At 44.3% G+C, this 20281-nt stretch overlaps 1 protein-coding gene across 1 annotated transcript in view; it reads left to right on the forward strand.

The window, feature by feature from the left end:
• Positions 1-17392: 17392 nt before the first annotated feature.
• LOC148122232 (glutathione S-transferase A2-like) overlaps positions 17393-20281 on the forward strand; it is a 44213-nt gene continuing 41324 nt past the window's right edge. The window contains exon 1 of the mRNA XM_087905421.1: positions 17393-17440. The gene's annotated coding sequence lies outside the window, so the exon portion shown is untranslated. The remainder of the gene's footprint in view (positions 17441-20281) is intronic.

Consider the following 20281-nt stretch of genomic DNA (forward strand, 5'->3'; position numbering starts at 1 on the left):
ACTTAAATCCAATCACACAGTAGGCTGATTACTCCCACGGTCCTCTCCCACTATTGTATCAGTGATTGGTCCTGCCAGACCAGTCATTGCTGAGGTTTTGGGAGTGGACAGAGGTCGAAAGCACTATGGAACACCTTTCTAAAATCCCAACAAGAAGAGCATGCAGCATATAGCAAGTTTACGGGCTTCTAAAAATGTTTTCATATCAGATTGCCAAATAAATTTGAGAACAAGCTGTTGAAGGAAGTTTTAGGCAAATGACTAATAAGACAGTAGAAAATTGATTATTAAATATAAAATTTTCAAGATGAGAATGTTACTTGGTTTACTAATCTAGAATCATAGGTGCATCCTTTTGTGTGGTGGTTCAGATTGTCAGTTTGACGGGGTCAAGTGACAAGCCTCTGGTGGTGAAAGACCTGGATAAATCCAGATCCCCCTAGCAGGAAAATAGAGCCAAAAATCTAGCAGGAAGAGAAGAATCAGAAATCTAGGATTAGCCAGTTTCAGGGTTTCAGGAACTAGCTGAAGATAAAGGTAGATTGTAATCTTGAGAAACAGGGAGATTCCCCCTAGTAATTATCACCCCCTAGTAATTATCATTGGTACTTTTAGAATAGGAACTAGCTGATTATGACCTTGAGAATGATGTGAGAGGCAGGGAGTTGCCCCCTTGTAATCATCACTGGAATTTTCGGAATTTTCTGTGACACCCTCCCTTCCCCCCTTTCGGATTACTGGGCTGTGTGGTTCCTTCCTATAAAAACTACTTCTCCTGGTCACTCGAGGTCGAACTCTTCCCCTGCGTGGGTTATGAGTCTCGGCCCCAGTGCACTGGCTCCCATCTTGTCATCTTGTCATTAAACCTCGTGTGATTGCAGCAAGGACGGTCTCTCGTGAGTTACTGGGGGGGGGGGTCGCATTATCCTGAGGCTTGAGTGAGAGTCTTCCAATATCGGGGGTCTTTCAGTGGTGCCACATGGAATTATATTAATTAATTAGTTCCTCGGGATAAATATGGAACAGTATTTGGAAAACAGCACACAGAATGGATAGGGCTCCAGACTAGGGTAGAGGAGCCCTGACTTTAAACCAGGAGGAGGAACCTGATACTCAAAGATTTTAAACCTGGTCAAGTTTCCTTTTTTCCTCTGAACTTCGCTGCCCTCATCTACTAAGGAGATTGTTAGCTCTTTCCTAAACTGCTGGTAGAAGGGAGAGTCACTCTTAGATACCACAGTGGATAATGGAATGGGTGTGAGCCCCAGCACTTCATCTAATCTCTTGCTCTTATTTGTGTTGTCTCAGCAAAACCTGTGCAACCTTTGTCCCTGACTCAGCCTGGCCAATGGAAGTTCCCTGCTGCAACTGGGAAAAGTTACTTATTAGAAAGACAATTGTGATAATGAGTGAGTGCAGTCAACACTCAGACCCTTTTGTACGGTGACCTTCTGCCAATGACTAAGGAATTTCAGTGTTGTGTAATCAACAGTTACTCACTTATCACCTGTTAGTGTAAACTTGACTCTCCCTTTCCTTCTGCTGAATCATAATGAACACATTAATTTCCTTGGGAAAGACACAGGTTCTTAAGATGGCGAGAGTATGTTTCTAAGATTTTTTTTTTAACCATCTAACTTTGAGAATGCTGAGTTCCACCTTTTGTTGCGCGTGTATATTTAGAGTCAGTGGGATGGGCAGTAGCCAAAGTTCTTGCCATGCAAGTCCAACGACTTGGGTGTGATCCCCAGAGTCCAGGTAAAGGTGGAAAGAGAGAACCGAGGCCATAAAATTGTCTCCACATGCATGTCACAGCACACACACAGAGCATACACGCACAGACATGCACACACAAATACATAAAGAAAATAAACAATTTAAATATGGGCATCTAAAATATTTTTTGAGAGTGCTGGAGCAGGATACCTAACATCCACTATGGCCTCTGTAGGAGTGCACACAGGCACTTGTACATTCATATGTATAGACACATATTCATATACACGTGTGCACACACACAGAGGCTATAGAAAAGAAAAGCATAAACTTATTTACAAAAGCAGATATCAGTGCTCTCAGAAGGGACTCTAAAATCTAAATTCAGGAAATTATATATTTCAAGTCCTGAAAGCAGACAGATTCTCATCAAAATGTCTATATCAAGGAAAGCCACCCTTTAAATTTCATAGAAGGAAAAGATTTTTGTTTTTGTTTTTTGACACAGGGTTTCCTCTGTGTAACAGCCCTGGTTGTCCAGGAACTCACTTTGTAGACCAGGCTAGCCTTGAACTCACAAGAGATCTGCCTGCCTTTGCCTCCCCAGGGCTGGCATTGAAGGTGTGCGCCACCACTGCCTGGCAGAAAAAAAACGATTTTAAGAAAGAGAAAAAAAATAAAATAAAATAAACAAAACAAGAAAGCAAAGAACCAACTACTGTTTTTTTTAAAAATAATATGATGGTGGGATGTCCCGGGCAGCTTGCAGAGGAGCTGTTAATGGCTGTGGGTCCCCGCAAGATCTCTGGGGTGGCAGTGCCATGCGGCCGGGGGAGTCAGGGTCCCCGGGCAAGCGGCAGAGTCAGGCGGCTGGGTGCGGTGGACAGCAGAGTAAATGGACATAAGGCTATACATGAAGCTAGACATTTATTACTTAAAGAAAGGGAGACATAAACAAACATAGAGAGAACAAAGACACACGTACATACGACACGAAACAAACACACACACACACACACACACATGCGCGCGAGAGAGAGGGGGAGAGAAAAGATGGCGGCAAGGGAGGTCCGAAGTGGCTGGGGTGGGCGTGGTTAGTTCTTAAAGTGTCCCAATGGAATAACATTCCCGGATCCTTTTTATAATAAAAAGTAGAAGGTTAGACATTACAGGTTGAAGAAATTGGGGCAGCGAATTCTCAAGGCTGCTTCCGGCTGATTTGTGGGCATTGTCTTTGGGGGTGTGTGGGGGGATCCGAGAGAAGGCTGGGTGCTGGTCACATCCTGGCATAGTTGGTCTCTGCTCCTGACAGGACAGGTGTCTGTGGCATGGAAATGTCTGGTGTCCCTTGTACCTGGTTAGGGTATTGGCAGAACAGAGGACAAAGTTAAATTGAGAAAAAAATTTTTAGGACCAGGGAATTGAGAGGTTTGTACCTGACCTGTTTATGGTGGGTTTTTTAATTCAGTTCCCTGGAACTCACAAGAAAAATAGAAGTTTTATATATATATATATATATATATTGTATTAAGAACTCCTTGGGTTTGTAAAAACAGAAATTATAATGAAAAGTATTTTTATTTGGTGAGACAATCTGGCAAAGCCTCTTAGCTATCAGACTGTCAGAGATCTTTGAGAAGGATAAGATTTTATTTGAGTTATTGATTAAACAATGACAGAGAACTTACTTGGTTGGCACCCAGAGCTACTCTTTGGTCCTCCCTGGTCGCTGAAGGTTGCATTTGACCTTTGTTGTTTAATGTAGAGCCTGCCAGGCTTTTGAAGACCCTGTGGACTAAGAAATCTTTAGGAAGACAGGCCTACCTTGACCTGAGCAGCTAGGCTGTCGATTCCAATGATCCTGTCCACGTTTGGAGGTCTCTAGTTTAGGTGAAAGGCAGTCTTTGCCCAATGGTCAGCGCTTGGCAGTTGAAGCAAACTGCAGATGGACATTGGTCTTCTGTCTTCTCGGAGGAAACAGAGTGCTTGCTAGGAGCCAACTTGTCTCTTTTTGTTATGAAAAGTTTTTTAAATAATTAAACATTTAAATATCACATTCCCCAGATCTCTGAGCAGTTGAGGGCTGATTATTAGGTATAGCTGCAGTATAGAATCTGTCTGGAAGAATGGATTTGAGTTTGACTGTATTGACTCTTAACAGGTAAGATCCATATTTGTAAAAAGACAGACAGAAAGAAAAAAACTGTTTGTAACATTAAGATTAGTGGCAGAACTGACAATGGTAGAAAACAGCTTAAAAGTACATACCAGTTTAAAATATGAGACTTATGATTTTGTAGTCTGAAACGAGATGAAATGAACAATTATTTTACATAGAAAGATTGAACAGGAATTAGGCAAAGTGTATGTTTCTGATGGGCCCTATCAGAAAGCACGTCACTATGCAAAACACCTGTAATCAGAGTTAACGGGAATACCGAGGAGGGGGAGAGGAAAGGCAGGACATACATAAGAATGAGAAAGCTTGGTCGCATGATCTGGCTCTCAGTGAATCTAGCGATAAAGTCACCTGACCCCAGTGAACATGGCGGCAGCCACGTGTTGTGGCTTGATTGGAAAGCCGCGGGAATTTTAAAAGCCAGGGGCCTCCTGGTTGTTGAATCGTGAAAAACCCGCATAAACAGACAATTTAAGGCATATTTAGGTTGGTACGACTTGCTTTCCCAGGTCAAGACCATGAAAATCCCGCAAAAACCGTGGCATCTCGAGCCTATGGGAAACGGCACCCTGTTTAGGTGAGATGCAAATCGTAATTGACCACCCTGGACGTGTGGGTGAGCATCCTCAATCCACGTGTGGGGTGGTAATAGGCCGAACCGGATCAGCCTTTTCCGTGAGAAAGATGAGAAAGAAGAACAGAATGAAATAAGAGAGGGAGACGACTGGAGGCCCGGGGTCACCAGGTGAGGGAATGCATGGGCTTAACAGGATGCAAGCCATACGCCAGCGACGGGGCAAAGAAGTACCCCTCCCCGAGCCCAGAAACACCGGGAGGACCTGTCAATCCTGGGTTAAAAAGGCTCAGATAAGCTGACTGGAGTGAGGAAACTTACAATTAGAAGCTGGTGTTGTTTGTAGGAAGGATTCCAGGCAGTTGGCGGTGTTGAGGAGTCCTCGGTTCCGATTCAGTCCCAGAAATTGGTGGTCAGAGTCCCGGACGAAAGGTAAAGCTGGAACCCTGGCCTTTGGCGGGTGAATCTCTCGAGTCCCGGCACCAAATATTGTTCTTTTTTAAAAATAATACCATGATGGGATGTCCCGGGCAGCTCGCGGAGCAGCTGCTAATGGCTGTGGGTCCCCGCAAGATCTCCGGGGTGGCAGCGCCATGCGGCCGGGGGAGTCAGGGTCCCCAGGCGAGCGGCAGAGTCAGGCAACTGGATGCGGTGGATGGCAGAGTAAATGGACATAAGGCTATACATGAAGCTAGACATTTATTACTTAAGGAAAGGGAGACATAAACAAACATAGAGAGAACAAAGACACACGTACATACGACACGAAACAAACACACACACACACACACACACACACGCGCGCGCGAGAGAGAGAGAGAGAGAGAGAGAGAGAGAGAGAGAAGAGGGAGAGAAAAGATGGCGGCAAGGGAGGTCCGAAGTGGCTGGGGTGGGCGTGGTTGGTTCTTAAAGTGTTCCAATGGAATAACACCAACTAAGGCAGTTGCTGAGTACCAAAGCCGCCCTGCAGAAAAAGCACACTCTACTGTTCACAGCCACAGCCCTGCAGAAGCGGTACACTCCCTCCCATCCTGATTCCATATTAATTCCCCCAAAGAACAAATTAGACAAAATCCAGAACAAAGAATTTAAGGAATGATTAGAAGACTCCCGTTTAAGCTGCTATTCTCAGAATGGACCAGGTTTGATTTGATTGTTTGTTTTTGTTTTTGAAGTGGAGGCAGAGGAGTCTTTCCTTGCTTTATGCTTTTAATGATTGCCTATAATGTTTCTGTATGTAGGTAAAGGCCCTTGCCACCAAGCAGATGGCCTGAATTCAATCCCTACAACCCTCATGGCAAGGAGAGAGCAAATCCTGCAAGGTGTTCTTTGACCTCCACATACATGCTGTGGCATTCGTTTACACAAATGATAAATTAATTAAAAGATATAATAAAAATGTAGTTATAAGAATGTTTACTGAAACAAGAGAATATACAATAAGATCTCAAACTCAAAGACAATGCAAATAGATAGCTGAATAAAATAATAAAGTCGAGAAAGTCGATACAGGATATGAAATAATATCTCTTCAATAAAGAGACTGAAATACTAAAAGATCAAACAGAAAATTTATATATGTAAAGTTTAATAAGTCTTTTGAAAAAGTTCAATAAAGCCTCATCAATAGAATAGATCAGATAGGACAGGTGGTAGTGGCATACCCTATTAATCCCAGCACTTGGGAGGCAGAGGCAGATCTCTGTGAGTTTGAGACCAGTTTGCTCTACAAAGAGAGTTCCCAAACAGTCAGGGCTACACAGATAAACCTTGTCTCAAAAAAAAAACCAAACCAAACAAACAAACAAACAAACAGAAATAGAACAGATCAGGTAGAAGACAGAGTACCAGGAATGAAAGAGAACATAGAAAAAACAGAACATCAGCTAAAGAGAATATGTGGACACTCGGGTTTTGTAGTATATACCATTGGAAGACCAAAGATGGGCCAGTGAGATGTCTCAGCAGGTAAAGACCAAATTTACAAATTGTCAATATAAAAAAAGAACAAGCTAAAGGCATAAACAATATATTCAATAGAATCATAGGAGAAAAGTTCCCCAAACTCAGAATAAGAGATGATCATCTGGGCTCAAGAGACACAAGGAACACTCAATGGACAAAGCCAAGAAAGAACCCCATGTTACATTAGAGTTAAAGTATTAGACATAGGGAACAAAGAAAACATTCAAAATTGCATGAATAAAGTATTAAAGTTACATACAAAGGCAAACACTTGAGAATTACAACAGATTTTCAACAGAAACATTACAAGAAAGGATAGCACTGAATGACGTATTCCAAGTGTTGAAAGACAGTAATTGCCAGCCCATATTACTATATGCAGCAAAACTGTCTGTCAAACTCAATTACTAATAATTAGTTGTTATTTAATGAATTATTAACTAATATAATAAAGTAATTATGCGATGGCTCTTTCTCCTATGGACTCATTTAGATCCGTGTGTTAATGTCTCCGAACTGTGCGGTCCTCCACACCTTCCACTCAGTGACCACAAAGTGACCTCTCAACCACTTGCTGCCTTGTCACTGCTGACCCAGTTGCATTCACATTTGTAAAGAAGGTGCTGGAAAAGGAAGCCATTTAGACAGAAATCGAGTTGTGCAATGATAGCCCTGTGACTCACAAGGACTGTGAACACAAGTGGTCCCAGCCAGGGTCCCAGTCACCATTGTTCTGTGGGGAGGAATCCCCTCTCCCAGCTCTCAGTGCTTCTGTGGTCTCTCTGGCTGAATGAAGGAAACCAGAAAACACAGTGACGAGAGAAAAGCACAACCCTTTTATTACAGTCCATACACACAGAGACCTTCATGGGAGACAAGCTCCAAAGCACGGTGATCACAGATGTTTAAGACAAGGGACAATGCATTTGTGAAAGAATGTCAGGACACACAGGTCTCAGAGTTCAGATCATTCTGGTTGTGTTGTAGGAGGGGTGGGGTGGTAGCAGTGGGGGACAGTGGGGGAGGCTAGCAGAAGTTCAGGGTTACTGCTGGGTTCCTCTGCTCTCACCACAGCCTCACCAGCAGCCTCCTGTGATCAGAGCTGTTTCTATCCTTCTCCCAAAGGATCGCCACACGTCCCTGCCTTTAGGGAAAAGGATCAAGGGGCCCTCTCTGAAGTTACAGGACAATGACTCCAGGCCTGAAGTAGTTCATGGACCATGGACGTTATTTTGAGATGGCACATGTTTGACTCTGCCAGGTGAACATGGGCCTCAGAAGACATTTGCCGTTGAGATTCTGTTAGTGTTTGCAATTCTTCCCTGTCCTTCCCCCTTTGTTCCTCAGAAGCAGTGTGACTATCTCCACCTCTATCCGATCTCCTAGCATTTTTAAACATTAATCTTTGGTTTTCAAATGAGTCTAAAAGTAAGAAAACAGATTCCAGAATTCCTCAAGACACCAGCCTGTGGCTCTGGTCACACCTCAAGTCTTGGCAGTTTCTGCTGATGCAGCGGTTGAGACGCCTCTACTGCTGTCTATGAGCAGAACTGCCTCACACCTGGTGTAGGATTCCTCTGCACAGGGAGGGGAGTGAATGTGACATGCGTGTACGCGGGCATCTCTCTCTCTCTCTCTCTCTCTCTCTCTCTCTCTCTCTCACACACACACACACACACACACACACACAGTGATTCTTTTCTCTGTTAGCATGTACAACTGTTTTCATACTAGCTGTTTTATCAAATCTGCACTGGATTTTGGCTTTCCAGATGGCGTGCTAACTCTCTAGCTGCGAGGTATTGGACTTCCTATCTCCCGACTGCTGTCTTTACTGGAGAAGTCCTCCCCATATCTGCTTGCTGTGGTTTGAAACCTTCATTTGCTTTTGAAAGGTGGTAGCTTTCGTAGAGTTTTGATCCCAGGGCCGTGCTTTGCCTCTTCCTTCCACTGTGGGTGACAGACAAGTGGCAATATGAGAAAACCTAGACTTTGACCTTAGCAGCCTGGAGACCCAGCTTTGCCTACCGGCAGGTTATTGGACAAGACATTATCTTTCTGAACTTCTGGCACTTTCCCTGTAAAATGCAGATAGTAGCTCTCTTGACATCTTTTAGTTGACGCCTGACCCTGAGTTCAAGTTTCCAAGCGGTATTCTATTATCTCTTGATAAAGAAATCCTTGGGAGCCCAAGCAGACAGGGTTCCCAGTCTTTTTCCTATATTGAAATCTTATATTTCTTATAGTCCATAAAATGGGATGTGAGCAGCTTTTATGTTGTAAAGCCAATGCCTTTTTTTAAAAAAAAATTTTATGATTTATTTATCTTTGTTTTATGTGCATTGGTGCAGGGGTGTCAGATCCCCTGGAACTGGAATTTCAGACAGTTGTGAGCTTCCATGTGGGTGCTGGGAATTGAACCTGGGTCCTCTGGAAGAGCAGTCAGTGCTCTTAACCGCTGAGCCATTTCTCTAGCCCAAACCAGTGTCTTTTGTAGATAGCGTTTTGACCAGGTAGAAGCATGAGCCAGGAAGTTTCTGAGTTAAAAATCAGTAACATAAATGTTACACACACGTTGCCTCTCAGCACACTGTCCTAATTATGCTTCACTTTTGCCGCTGCAGCTGCATTCTGTTTGATGGAGCTGGGCATAAAATCTTCCCTGCGTTACCCCAAACAAACAAGAAGCTCCTATGTTAAACGTTTGGTCTCCAGTATGATGTTATTTTAGGTAGTTCTGGGAACTTGTGGGGCATATCTGGAGGAAGTAGGTCACTGAGTGGGTTCCTTTGTGTATCTTGTGACAGGCTGCTCTGGCTGTAGGCCCCAGCTACACCACTTCTGAGTGTATAAGCATCCAATAGATTCTTTGTCAACACAGGATCAAGATAGGTGCACATACGTTTACAACTGTAGGATTTTTAAAGGAAATTGATTTTCCATATCTTCCCAACTCTAACAATGCTGTTTCATGTTCCTTTCCATATTTATGTGCTTATTTATGTCCTTATATTCTTATGATCATTATACTAATTGAATATACTGGTTCTTAGTTAAAAGAATTTTAATTAAAAGAATTTATTAATAATATTCCATTACATTTTTCCTTAAATTTCAGTAACAGCATAGAATTAATGCCCAGAACTGAGGAAAAAGACAAGCTGTACACAGGCATACACAAGCACACAGTAGCTAATATACACACTCACACCTCATATCTAACTCTACAACCCTAAGAATTCATTGCTACTCATCAAAATGCATGTTAGTATATCTTTCTACCCAGTGCCTGAGATCTTATTAAAGGTTGATGTGTAGGAAACATGGCTGCAGGGACAGGGATGTCATGATTAACACTCATTCCCTCACCACTCTGCTTCTGGTTCTCTCTTGCTTTATGATGTGTTACCATCTTCCCATTCTACAGATGGGAAACGGATACCAGTAGACAGCACAGACTCAAATACGAGCAGTCTAAATTGCAAAGGCTTAGCTTGTAAACACTACACCCATATAGAGCTGTTCCCTGACCCAGGGAAAGATTCCCAGCAGGCATGTTCAGTGAATATGAGGGCGCCAGAAGGGGAAAGGTTGCAGGAGAGACCCAACACTCTACACTGTTTTCACAGCTCTGCGGGGAGAACCGGTGGGTGGGCGGAGGTTCCGATGGAGATCTATCTGTCTGGGAGGAAGAGTGGCTAAAGTCAGGAGGGCTAATAAAGAGGGCTGGACCATTTAGGCTTCTTCACAAACTGCTCAAGATCTGGGATTCATCCTGGAGGCAATAATAGCTCCCTGGAAGATTTTATGGCATAAATTTACAGAGCCTCCAAGACAGGGTTCTGTATGCAGGACCCGGGCAAAACCTGTAGTACAGGTTTTGAAGTGAGGGTTCCTAGTAAAGGGAACCTGAGGAGAAAGTAGGAGATGCCTGAGGATACTGGGGTACTTGGGTCATAGCAAGTTTCCAGCCTAGGCATCAGCAGGCATCAAAAGCATGGATCATGTGTCTCTGAGACTGGAAACTTGATCTTGGACTAAGATGTGGCTCACTGAAGAGGTGCCAGGTAGACACACCCAGGAAGCAGACGGACAGGCTCCAAGTGTTGGTCTGGTGTTTCTCAGAACCTATTCAGTTGCTGAAGTCATCAGCTCTTGTGGTCTGAGGGAGTTGGATGCTCAATGTAGGCACTTTTTTTTTTTTTCACCCAGACAGGGTTTCTCTGTGCAGTCCTTGCTGTCCTGGATCTTGCTCTGTAGACCATGCTAGCCTTGAACTCAAAGATCAGCCCTATTCTGCTTCCTGAGTGCTGGGATCAAAGGCAGTTCTCCACCATTACCTGGCTAACTGTAGGCACTCCTACAGTGGGTGGGGCTGCTGTCACCAGAACAAGGTGGTTTGTTGACCCTGGGTTTGGCTCCAGTGAACAAAAGTTGATACCCACCCATCTCTGCCCAGGCACCATAGGAAGCCAAACAGGGCCTATTTCTGTGTTGCTATCCTTTCTCTCCCTCTGAGAGGAACACAGCTGATCCAACTAACAACTGCCCAGACATCCCTGCCCCCTCCTCCATTGCTGGAGATCAGAGTCTCATGGTCTCTCATCCCTACCATATTAAGGCCACCTCGGTATGACTCCCTAACTGTCACTTCACTTTCTCCAGTACCTTTTCCACTAGAAACCAGAGGGGGCATGGCTCTGGATTTGGGGCTTAACGGGGACACTGAGACAGCTTGTATGGGTACAAAATTCTTCAGCCTTGTCTAAAATATGGTTCCTCTGGAGGTGGAATTCTAAATATAGTTGCTTTTCCTGAAATTCCCTGAGTGTGCTTCCTAAAGAATGTTTCCTAATACCCTGTCCCTCCCTTGATCTCCAGGACAAGCTGTCACCTGTGCCCTGTGGGTTCTCTTCCCTCTTAGCCTTGCCTGGCAAGTTATCCCCAACCTTCAACATTTAACTCCACACTCTGCTGCTCACCAGGAGTATGGGTCTGGTCTGTCTGATGACTCCCCAGGAAGCTCCAGAGGTCTCTCCTAGCACCCAAAGGCTGCCTGTCACCTGTACCTATCCTGTGGGCCCGCTGTTGGTCGTAGTGCTCATCACCAATGAGAGTGCACAGCATTGTGCACACCTGGAAGACACAAGGGGACATGTGGCAGAGCTGGGGACTCCTCACTTCTCCCCACATCCTCTGACTCTGTGTTCATTCACCACCCATGTCTACAGAAGGTTTTCATTCCTGTCACTGAGACACTGAAAGAAGCTTGCTTGGATACTAGGAAAAAAAAATATCAAGTAAAAGAAAATGAATGTTCTGACACAACCGAGGAAATCTGGGTGCTGCTAGCTCTTCAGTGAAAATAAGAAATCATGAACTTTTACATGTGGACATGGTGGACCATGTCCGTAATACCAGTACTAGAAAGGGAAAGACAGTGAGCCGTGAATGGCTAGTTCATGGGAGCCTTCGCTATATGGTGAGAGCCATTAGGAAAAAAGGAGTAGAGATGGCGGGATGGGGGAGGAACGTGGGGGCGGGGGGGGGGACGATGATGACACAGAGATTGAGAGAAAGAAGCAATGAGAGAGAGGAGAAAAGAAACTCAGTATTACAGTACGTATACAGTTCTATCTAGGGAAGTACAGTTTCTTTTTAAAGCAGTGGCTACAGTTGCCGCCTACAATTTGAAAATATACATCCACACTGGGTGTCACACACGCCTTTAATCCCAGCTCTCAGGAAGCAGAGACAAACTGATCTCTGAGTTCGAGGCCAGCCTGGGCTACACAGTGAGTTTAAGGATAGCCACAGCTACACAAGAAATCTTGTCTCTAAAAAACAAAACAAAACAAACCAAAACAAACAAAAAGGAAAGCTACACAGATCCACACTGACACACACAGCACTGCTTGGAACTCCAACATCCTGAGGAGAAAGAATGTCCAAAATGTGCATCCGAACCATGACCGACTTTGCAGATATCAAACAAAACAACAGGTGGAGTTCTCTGTAACCTCAGGATGAGAATCCTGTGATCTTAGCAAAAACAACTGAAGTGCAGGAGCGTGAGCAGCGTGCTGCCCAAGTGAGAGAAGGCAAGGCCATGAAGAAGCACACGTGAGCTCTGGAAAGAAGGAAAGGCCAGAAGTGAATGGCATAGGGTGCCATGAAGTGCAGGACAGGCCAGACCGAAGGGAGTGGGAACAAGGTGGTGGTGAGGAGCGGGGTGCAGGGTGCACTCTAGATGACCCTGACTTTTTGAACCTTGGTAAAATGTAAAGCAGGAAATTAAGACTAACAAAAAAACAAACTGGATGCCAAGGCAGAATACAGAAGCATTCCCAATGAATACCCACCCTTCAGGAGGAGTTAGGGGAGACAGGCGGCAACTCCAGAAACCTTAGGAAGCAGTGTTTGGAGCAGAGTGCCCAGTTCAAGACAAAACAAAACAGAACAACAAAATCAATTTTATAGATAAAGAATGCTATTACTCAATAGTCCATAACACTTCCTCCAATTGTTTGCATTAACTGTGATGATACGCTTTTATACACAGAGGGCGTGAAAATATGCACACTGTATCATTTATATATTGATTTAGGTTTGGCACCCATCAGATAGGATTTCATTGATAACTAATGAAATCTGTTGGATTGAAAGACAAATATTGGTATAAACTTGCCATTAAATCACATATGTACACACAAATCCAGAAACGCATGTAGAACCATACCCATGCATCTTTGTTACTCTTCTATTGCTGTGATAAGACACTGTGACCAAGACAACGTAAGAATGATGAGTTTGTTGAGGGCTTACAGGTTCAGTGAGTGAAGCTATGATTCTCCTGCTGGGAGCAGGGCACTAGGCAGGTAGGCAAGGCACGGGAGCAGTAAGCTGAAAGCTTACGCTTGATCCACCAAGCACCAAGCAGAGAGAGCTAACTGGAAATGATGTGGGCTTTGGAAACATCAAAGCCTGCTTTCGGTGCCATACCTCCTCCAACAAGGCTATACCTCCTAATCCTTTCCAGACAGTTCTACAAATTGGGGACCAAATATTCAAACATATGAGCCTACAGGGGCCAATCTCAAACCACCACAGATTAGGGTTAAACACACATCCTAGTATCATTTCACATAGACCTGTATGTATAGCTGGGTTAATCACACACACTAGGATCACTGTGTACAGAATTGTATGTACATATGAGCAAAATACACATGGGTTAAAGACACATTTAGAATCTCTGTACATAGAACTGTATATACATGCTAGGATCATTGCATGTAGAACTGTGTGCATAGATGAGTTGTTAGACATATGCTCTGGTGTCATTGCACATAGCCTTGTATGTGTGAATGGCTTAAACACACATGCTAGGAACCTTGCACATAGAATAGTATACATGGGACAGTAGGACACACACAATAGGGTCACTGTGCATGAAATTGTGCTGTGGAATATTAGTTAAAGATGTGTTACATTTGTTTATGCTGTGAAATATTTATTTGATGAAGCAAAGATGTGTTGCATTCTTTTATGTTGGTTGCATTTGTTTAACTCTGTGAAGCTGTGTTACTTTGCCTGTCTAAAACACTTGATTGGTCTAATCAAAAGCTGGATAGCTGTTGATGGGGATTTCTGTCCTGCCCTGTTTCTGTCCTCCTACCAGGTCCCACAGCCATTTAGCCCCAAAGAAATCACACAGAGGTCTACATTAATGATAAACTGATTGGTCCATTAGTTCAGGCTTCTTATTAACTCTTATAACTTATATTAACACATTATTCTTATCTATGTTGGCAACATGGCTCGGTACCTTTTTTGGCGGGGCAGGTCACATCTTCCTTCTTCCGTGTCTGGGCAGGACTGGGGGGGATTGGGTTTCCTCCTTCCCAGAATTCTCCTGTTCTCATTGATTCACCTCTACTTCCTGTCTGGTTGTCTTACCTATACTTCCTGGCTACTGGCCAATCAACGTTTATTTAAAACATAACTGACAGAATATAGACAATTGTCCCGCACCAGAGAGCCAAGAGTTAGGCAGGAGAAATGATAGATGAGGCTGGTATGCAGAGAGAATAAATAGAAGGATAAATCTAAGCAAGAGAGAGAAAGAGGGGGGAGAGGGGGAGGAGAGAGAGAGAGAGAGAGAGAGAGAGAGAGAGAGAGAGAGAGAGAGAGAGAGAGGAGCAAGAAAAGGAGAGGAAAATGTCATGGGTCAGTCACCCAGCCACACAACTAGCCTGAGAGGAATGAAGGAAGGAAGAAAGGAAGGAAGGAAGGAAGGAAGGAAGAAAGAAAGAAAGAAAGAAAGAAAGAAAGAAAGAAAGGTATATAGAATAGAGAAAGGTAAAAGCCCAAAGACAAAAGGTAGATGGTATTATTTAAGTTATTTTAAAAAATGTATTTGGAGAACACATTCGTTTTCATTGAAGATAAAGTCCAGGATTTTCATCAAAGAACTTTAACCTTAGTTGGTTTGGAGGTGGGACATGATGGGCCAGCAGAATGTCCTTTCTACACCTGCACACGGTGACACATCTCAAACACTAAAGGAAAGTTGGTCACACACTCACAGAGGCTTTCCAGTGTGCTGCACACTTGGCCAGCCTTGGGAACTCAGAACCAAGTCCTGGAGAGCTCCTTGCTCAGGGCCTCATGTTGCCTGGACAGGGACCTGGTGGGGAAGTCCAGCATGTGGATGGAGAGGAGCAGGCCCAGCTGAAGAAATGGTGAGAGCAGAGTCTGGGCTGCAGAAAGACTAAAGTGCAGGCAGGCTAGAAGAACAGGGACATGGTTCCAAGGAAAAGGCATTGATAGGCAGGTAACTGAGGACTCCCTTTCTTTCAGGGCTAAGACAATAGACTCAGTTTTTGTTGTTATGTTTTCTGCTTTTGTTTTTGTTTGTTTGCTTTTAAAAATTTATTTAAAGTTTTTTTTCATTTTTACTTACCAACCACATTTCCTGCTCCCTCCTCTCCTTTCACTGCACCCCTACCTTCCCACCACCAACCTCTATCCACTCCTCAGAAAGGGTAAGACCTCCCATGGGAGGTCTACAAAGTCTGTCATATCAGGTTGAAACAGGACCAAGCCCCTCTACCCCGGGATCTTGACTGAGCAAGGAATTCCACCATAGGAAATGAAATCCAAAACGCCAGTTCATGCACTGGGGATAAATGCACGAGCAACCCTCAGCAGAGCTCCTGACTCTGCCCTTGCTGTGCACTTGAGATCTCCCAGGTCTCCCCAGCAGTCTCCACAGTGCTCTCCTGGGACACTCGCCTTCCCCACAGGTTTTCTTTCTTCCTCTGCCAGGAGCTCGCTGCCTGTGACATGCACTCTTTCATGAGCAGTGTCAGACACAGCTCGTCACTGAACTGACTGACACACGGACTTGAGACCCTGTGCTGTGCACATGCACATCACCCTGGAGTGCGGCACTGCTGCTTTGCCAGCTGTTTGTAGAGCAGTGGAGCAGATTCTACAGCTGAGGAGAAATTAGCAGTGCACACCAGGATACAAAGGGGCCAGCCCTGGACACTGGGAGGGCGTGCAGACTCAGGCAGTGACATGCATCTCTGAAGCCACCGAGGTCAGCATGCAATGGTTAATAACCCGAGATCTATGAACCAATGATTATAACTAAAATCACAAGTGAACTTGTGGGTCTGTGAGTGAAGTCAGTGACAGATGTCCTTGTTTGTGGATAAGATCCCTGAGTGTAAACTTGGCACGAAGTAACCGTAATTCTCACTGTCTTGTAATAACATTCCTAATGGTGACATGACAGCTTTCCCGCAGCAGTAACTGCAGGGATGCCCAGATGCACAGACACCCAGAGCATGCTGGGACACTGTGTTGATGGCCATCCAGGTAAAGTTAAGTGTGAACTGTGAAATTCCTTTCTGCCCTTCAGTTACCGATTAAAATAGGACAAAGGTTGAGACAAATATTTTATTACAGGATATTAGCATTATCATCAGATACAGTAAGGAGGGGACATTGTAAACTGAACTTCAACTTAGCCTTGAATTTGAGGCAATGTGTTAATTCTGTAATTTAATGTGGGGGTCGCTGTTCCACTCCACCCACCTTCCACGAGTTCCGTATTGTCCTAGGGGTTAAAACACAAGATGCACATACACAGATACAGAGTTCCAGTCATCCTCAAGGAGAGAATGCCCAATTTATTCAACTTAATCCAGGGTTAAATACTTTTGGCCCCAGTAAAGAAAAACTCCTCCCACCCAGAGGGGGCTGGGGAAACTGGCGTCTGTGGGAGCTTCTCCTCAGGCAGGTGGTCGAGGGTGCAAGGCAATGTCAGACAGGTCAGATGGACCTTGGCGCCTTGAACTTCTTTCAGGCAGGTTGAGAAATTACCATTTTAAAGTAAAATAGAGCCCTCAGGCTATAGTACCAGGCTGTAGCAGAAGCAAACAAGGAACTTAGCAGGAAGCTTAGCTGGTTAGTGTAAACATTACTTGCATCCTGTGTTTTGGCCTCAAGGAACAGGGAGGACAGGGCCTCACAATTTAAGGCCATTTAACAAACGTTCCCCCAAATTCAGTAGATGTAAGTCACATGTTATCATCATAGCTGAGGGTTCCATGGTTGACTCTGTGACACCATTCATGCTTCTAGCTCAGTCCTCCCTCCCGTGTTTCTTCTGTCCTGAGCAATGTGCTTCATTAGGGTTGTTCACAGGAACACACATAAGAGGTTACTTAGAGGCACAGGAGCATCAAACCTTCAATAAACATTGAAGGATCCAGATCTTCATGAGAGGGTGGTGGCTTGTGAGCCCCTCCCTGATTTGTCAGCTTTCTACTCTGTCATGAAACTCTGGAATCTTGAACTCTATGTGAATCCATAGGAGTGGATGCAGGACCCCACCCTGTTGGTGAGAATGGCCACCTTATTAAAGAAGTTTCCACACTCACATGGAACAGGAGTTGGGGAGCTGAGCAGAGCAGAAGTCTGGACTCTCATAGGTCAGTTCTCTCCTTTATAATCTGTGTAGCAAGTCCCATGTCTGCATCAACGGAAGACAGCTTTTCAATGTTCTATTTAGCATGCATTGATTGTACAAAAGAGTTGCTTTTATTATGTAATTTCCATATATATATATATATATACATATACTTTTATCACTTTTATCATATTCACTGCTCAGTTCCATTGACTTAACCTGCATTGGATTCTGGTTCATATGGATAATTTTATTACTGAATGTTGAGTAGCAAGCTAGCTCTCCTCCTCTGTTCCTTCTCTCTTTATGTCCTCCAACCTTCCTTCATTCCTTCTTTCTATTTTTTCCCTCGTTCCTCTGTCCTGGTCTTCATTCTTCCCTTCTTCTGTTCCTTCCTCCTCTTCCTCCAGTGTCACCGAGCTGAAGGGTGGGATTCAAGGTATTTACAAAGGAATCTAAAAGTGTGGGATTTAGGACAGTGAGGAGCAGACCTGGATTGTGCTCTCAGGCAAACCTGAGATCAATAACGTTCTTCTCTTGAATTGTATTCCAGTCTCACGAGAACGTGCAGATTCCTCTCACTTGAGAACTTGAATTCACCCAGACTCTCCCAGGTCTCCCTCCCAAAGCCCTTCCCCAGTTGATTTTCTACCACATTTGTTTGTGTCCTGTGGATTCTGATAGCTTTGATGATCCTGTTTAAATAGCAGAACAGCAGGTTTCATACTTAGGATTGGTTACTTTATTACAATCTTATTATTGTTGGGCGGTGGTGGCACACGTCTTTAATCCTAGCACTAGGGAGCCAGAGGCAGGCAGATATCTGTGATTTCGAAGCCAGCCTGGTCTACAAGAGCTAGCTCCAGGACAAGACCAAAGCTATAGACAAACTTTGTCTCGAAAAAAACCAAAAACCAAAACCAAAACCAACCAAACAAACAAAAAACCCAAGACCTTATTATTTAACTACAAACAAAACAACCTGTTTTTAGATGGTAATCCCAAGAAAGCAAATGAAAAATAAAGTATGAATCTTGAACTATTGAACCCTGAGAAATCAGAGGACTGTGGGCTAAATCTTATACCAAGCAGAAGGTGCCCCCAGTCTGTGAGCTTTCGGGAAAGTGTGAGAGGGGCCCAAGTGAGTGTGGAAGCAACATTCTGAGGTTAAATGTTTTCTTTCCAGCTTGAGAGCAGAAAATTCTTGTAGATGTTAGTACTGCCCTCTAGAGGCGCCACTGGAAAAACACTTCCCAGCTCACTCCAGGGGAGCTCAGCTATTGTTATTTTCTGAGAGGACGTCCTGGAAGCTGCCTAAGATCTTGTCCTCAGACAGGAGCAGAATGGGAAGGGTAAAAGATGAAGTGGTGTCCTGTGAAGGCGGCTTTGGTGTCCTCCCTCAGTGTCATGGCAACGTGTTTCCCTCAGCTGTGGAATCCACCTCCATTGCTAAAGGAACAGGGCTTCAGCTGATCCTTTCTGAATGAAGGAGTGCATAAGAACCGAGACTCACTAGTGCCAGCCCAGGAGGATTGCTTTAAATAGATGAAATGTTGGGTGCCAGTGTGTGTACGCCTGATCTGTTTCTTAGGACATGTTCTAAGACACGGGACTGTTGATTCAGTACAGGAGGAGGGGGTGGGGCGTCTGTACAAGCCTTCCTCTTCCCTGTCCATAGTGACTGAGAAGGCAGTGGGCAGAGGCCGCTAGAGACCCTGACTCAGACCTTCCAGCTCAATGTGCCCACAGGATGCCATTGACATCATCCCCCTCACACGCACCAAGCCCATCACAGTTCAGCCTCCCTCTGTGATGACGTCACCACTCCCTGCCCCTCTGTGAGTGCTGTGCACATGGTTGACGTCATTTCATTGTCTGTCAGTCCAATCTGTGGGGTTATGGTATTGTCAGCAAACATCTCACCAGGCAGGGTAGAAGCTGATTTTCCGCCTTTCACGACTGAAAAATTTCTTAATCTGTGAAAGGAACAAAGTGGTTTGAATTACCCTAGATGGCTGGAGAGATGGCTGGTATCTAAAGACTAAGCCACATGGGTTCTGATCCCAGGAACCCATATAAAAGTCCAGAGTAGACTGCCATTGGGTAGGTGTACCCTGACACACAAGCGTGTAATTTTCATAAACAAAACAAATAACTATTTTTAAAACAGAACAACAGCTCCACAATGTAAGCAACTTGCTGTGGGGCTGGAGTAATGGTTTGGCTTCTAAGTCCTTATTGCACATCCAGACAAACTTCTATTTCTCCCAGCTCCCATACATGAGAGTTAATAACTGCCTGTCACTCCATCTCTAATGGAATCTCTAATCTCTGGTCTCTATGAACTCTAACCCCTGAGGTGGAGGTATTCCCATGTGCAAGACCACACACACACACACACACACACACACACACACACACACACACTTAAAATTAGCAATACTAAATCTTAAAGAAAAAAAATACCCCAGGTGATCATGGGGACTATGCAATGGCCATGATGTAACATAGAAACTTCTATTCTATATCATTAGAGTTGGCTTTTTTGAGAGCTGAAAAACTCCATAGCCAATTTCCCAGTGCTGGTCCTCTAGTGAGGTCACTCTCTTATGACCAAAGCATGAGCATGGTGGGTCAGGGTGGAGGAACACTACAGTAATGAACAGCTTGTAATGATCGACACCTTTCCTTGATGAGTTTAATCTGGATTTCCATGTGGTCATGATCAGATCCTTCATATCTACTGCAAGTCACAACTTTGGCAGACGTACCGACACTGGGAACTCTCAGGTTCAAAAGTCTACAGTGATATAGAACGAACTAATGAGATTGCACTTCCTTTTTCTGCTTTCAGTTTGAAGAG

This window comes from Myodes glareolus, chromosome 4 (assembly GCF_982192425.1).
Source record: "Myodes glareolus chromosome 4, mMyoGla1.1, whole genome shotgun sequence".
Taxonomy (NCBI): Eukaryota; Metazoa; Chordata; class Mammalia; order Rodentia; family Cricetidae; genus Myodes; species Myodes glareolus.